This window comes from Pan paniscus, chromosome 20 (assembly GCF_029289425.2).
Source record: "Pan paniscus chromosome 20, NHGRI_mPanPan1-v2.0_pri, whole genome shotgun sequence".
NCBI lineage: Eukaryota > Metazoa > Chordata > Mammalia > Primates > Hominidae > Pan > Pan paniscus.
Genome location: NC_073269.2, coordinates 19,839,737 through 19,844,004, shown reverse-complemented (window position 1 = coordinate 19,844,004; position 4,268 = coordinate 19,839,737). Strand labels below are relative to the sequence as shown.

Here is a 4,268-nt window from a genome sequence, read left to right as displayed (position 1 = left end):
AGCAGTTGAGATAAAAGAAATGGAAACTTCAGGAAATAAATAGAGCAATTTCCAGCCCGGCGCAGTGGCTCACGCCTGTAATCCCAGCACTTTGGGAGGCAGAGGCGGTTGGATCACGAGGTCAGGAGATCAAGACCATCCTGGCTAACATAGTGAAACCCCGTCTCTACTGAAAATACAAAAAATTAGCCGGGTGCAGTGGCGGGTGCCTATAGTCCCAGCTACTCGGGAGGCTGAGGCAGCAGAATGGCATGAACCCAGGAGGTGGAGCTTGCAGTGAGCGGAGATGGTGCCACTGCACTCTGGCCTGGGCAGCAGAGCAAAACTCTGTCTCAAAAAAAAAAAAAAAAAAAAAGAGCAGTTTCCACTTCCATGATCTGATTAAACAACAGCAATATCTGGCTCTGAGGCTTTGAGCCTTGCAATCATGGATATAGCTTCAGCCCTAGGACAACTGGCCCTTTTCTAGTTTCCCTCCCAAAGAATTCTTCGGAGCCCTCTTTATGTCCTTATTCCTCAGGCTGTAGATGAAGGGGTTCAGCATGGGGGTGACCACAGTGTACATCACTGAGGCTATTGCACCTGAGTGTGAGTTGTGGGATGCAGCCGAGCTAAGGTACACTCCTAGGCTTGTACAGTAAAACAAGGAGACAAGTGAGAGGTGAGATGCACAGGTGGAAAATGCCTTATACTTCCCTTGAGCTGATGAGATTGCACATATGGAGGAAACTATCTTAGAGTAAGAGTAAAGGATCCCAGCGAGACATCCCCCGACCCAGCAGCACAGCTGCCAAATACATCACCATTTCATTAAGAAAGGTGTCAGAACAGGCAAGTTGGATGATCTGATTAAGTTCACAGAAAAAGTGGGGGATTTCCAACTCTCTGCATAAGGACAACTGCAGCACCATTAAGCTATGTAATAAGGAATGCAAGACACTTGTGATCCAGGATACCAGAACCAGCAATCCACAGAGTTGAGGGTTCATGATGACTGTGTAGTACAGGGGGTGACAGATGGCCACAAACCGGTCATAGGCCATCACAGTCAGGAGGAAGCTGTCCAATCCTACAAAATGTATGAAAAAGTACATCTGGGTGATGCAGCCTGCATAGGTGATGACTTTGCTCTGTGCCTGGATATTCACCAGCATCTTTGGGACCCTGGTGGAGGCAAAACAGATGTCTACAAAGGACAGGTTGGAGAGAAAGAAGTACATGGGGGTGTGGAGATGGGAGCATAAAATGATAACCAGGATGATAAGCAAGTTTCCAAATACAGTGATGAGGTACATGGATAAGAACACTCCAAAGAGAAATCGTTATGCTCTGGTTTCTCTTCAAATCGTATAAATCTTTCACCTTTTACCAAAGAGAAATCGTTGCAGTCTGGGTTCTTCTGAAAATCCCAGAAGTCGAAATTCTGAAATTCGTGTATCATTCTCTGGTTCCATGCGGTAGAGGTGACTATAAAAAAAAAAAAAAGAGAGAGAGAGAAAATACATGACATAAGCATGCTTTATTCACCCATCAGAAAAGCTATTATTTATATCCTACAGTCAACAAGTTAATTTCTATATTTTGTGTGTGAATCTGGTCTACTTTATGAGATCTCCCATCCCATCTCTGCTTAGGAATTCCTTTCCCATGATGCTCAACTTTTCCCCAAATGGTCATGTATTTAAAAACTTTGCCGGGTGCGGTGGCTCACGCCTGTAATCCCAGCACTTTGGGAGGCAGAGGCGGGCGGGTCACCTGAGGTCAGGAGTTCAAGACCAGCCTGACCAACATGGAGAAAACCCATCTCTACTAAAAGTACAAAGTTAGCCGGATGTGGTGGTGCATGCCCGTAATCCCAGCTACTCGGGAGGTTGAGGCAGGAGAATCATTTGAACCTGGGAGGCAGAGGTTGCGGGGAGCCAAGATGGCACCATTGCACTCCATCCAGCCTGGGCTATAAGAGCAAAACTCCATCTCAAACAAAACAAAACAAAACAAAAACCAATACTTTAATGATAACTTCTTTCATGGATTTGAGGAATTTAAATTGAGTGTTGTCTATGTTCCAGGCTCTGTCTAGACAATGAGGGAACAGTACTGAAAAACAAAAGTTCCTACAGTGAAGTATGGAGAAGAATACAAGTAAATCATATACTGTGTCAGATGGTGACGAGGGCTAATAAGAAAAAGAAAGAAGGTAAAAAGGAGAGGGTGGATAGAGGATGTTAATTTTCCTAGGTGTCCAGAGAATACTAGCAGTCAAGGTGATAGGTGCCCATCAATAGTGGATTGGACAAAGAAACTGTGGTACTTATACACCATGGAATACTAGGCAGCCATAAAAAAGCATGAAATCATGTCCTTTCCAGCTACATGGATGAAGCTAGAGGCCGTTATTCTGAGCGACCTAATGCAAGAACAGAAAACCAAATATCACATGTTCTCACTTATAAATGGTAGCTAAACATCGAATATACATGAACACAAAGATGGGAACAATTGACACTGGAGACCGCTGGACAGAGGATGGAGGGAGGGGGATGTGAGCTGAAGAACCACCTGTTGGGTCCTATGCTTACCTCCTGAGTGATGGGATTGTTAGGACCCAAAGCCTCAGCATCACACAATTTACCCGTGTAACAAACCTGCACATGTACCCTTTAATCTGTAAGAAAAGCTGAAATTTTTAAAAAGAGAAATGAGACCTCAAGGAAGACAGGGCGGGAGCCATGAGGATATCTGGGAATGTGTGTGCCCAGCAGAAAGAATGGCCGGTGCAAAGGTGTAGAGGAAGGTTTCAGATGTTCAAGGCCAACGAGGAAGCCAGTGTGGCAGGGAAATCTGTGAGAGGTAAGTGATGGGAGATGGTGTCAGAAGATGTTGCACTGTAAGGTGACTTCATTGCTGCTGAAGCTTCAAAATACAAGAAGTCCCTCTGCCCAGATTTTGTTTTGTTTGGTTTGGTTTTGAGACAGAGTCTCACTCTGTCAGCCAGGCTGGAGTGCAGTGACATGATGTGGGTTCACTGCAACCTCCGCCTCCTGGGCTCAAGAGATTCTCCTGCCTCAGCCTCCCAAGTAGCTGAGACTACAGGTGCCTGCTACCATGCCCTGCTAAGATTTATATTTTTTGGTAGAGATGGGGCTTCACCATGTTGGCCAGGCTGGTCTCAAACTCCTGACCTCAAGTGATCCTTTTGTCTCGGCCTCCCAAAGTGCTGGGATTACAGGCGTGAGCCACCACGCCCAGGCTTGTCCTGACGTTTTCTATTTGCACTTTAATAAATTGGCTCCATGTCCCATGAATTGAAATGCATCCTTTGTTTATTTCCATATGCTGCCTTGTGTGCTGACCTCTGTATTCTGAGTCACCTTTTGGAATATATTGAGTCCAGGTCCCTTTACTTTTTTTTTTTTTTTTTTGAGAAGGAGTCTCGCTCTGTTGCCCAGGCTGGAGTTCAGTGGCGCGATCTCGGCTCACTGCAACTTCTGCCTCCCAGGTTCACACCATTCTCCTGACTCAGCCTCCCAAGTAGCTGGGACTACAGGCGCCCGCCACCAAGCCCACCTAATTTTTTTTGCATTTTTAGTAGAGGCGGGGTTTCACCATGTTAGGCAGGATGGTCTCGATCTCCTGACCTTGTGATCTGCCTGCCTCGGCCTCCCAAAGTACTGGGACTACAGGCGTGAGCCACTGCGTCCCTCTACTCTTAAAAGGGATATCTCTACCTCATTTGTATGTCATATTCTTTTATGCCTAGGTCTTTGCAACTTTAATTATTTATCCATGTTGAAAACATTAAATTATTGCTACTTCATATCTTGTTTCAGTTAATTAGCAAGGCTCCTTTCAATTCTGTTTAATGATGTTATTTTGAAATCACTCTCCCCACTAAAGACAGACACACATATGCACAATTAGTACAGACACACACACAGGCACACACTTGAAGCTGAATGAGGACTCCTGGGACTGTGTTTATAGCAAGCTATTCTCACCTCCAGTCACACCATTAATATTAGAGAGGAATGGAAATGAAGCAAGCTTTCAATATCAGATTATCTTTCCATTTTTTTGTATGGTCGTGTTCTGTCTTCTGTTTAAAAAAATTATAAAAACACAACAATTTTGCTTGATAAACATACAGAGGATAATTAAATAAAACCCAAGGGGGGAAAAATCTAATTACCTCAGATAATTCCTGAGAGACTAGGAAGAAGAAATAGCTTGCTTGAATGAATTAATGGCATTCGCAGTGACCTGGATGA

General features: G+C 44.5%; 1 pseudogene; it reads right to left on the bottom strand.

Annotated features, from left to right (window-relative positions):
• Positions 1 to 2,357, bottom strand: LOC100984981 (olfactory receptor 7A17-like; annotated as a pseudogene).
• Between the last annotated feature and the right edge of the window lie 1,911 nt (positions 2,358 to 4,268).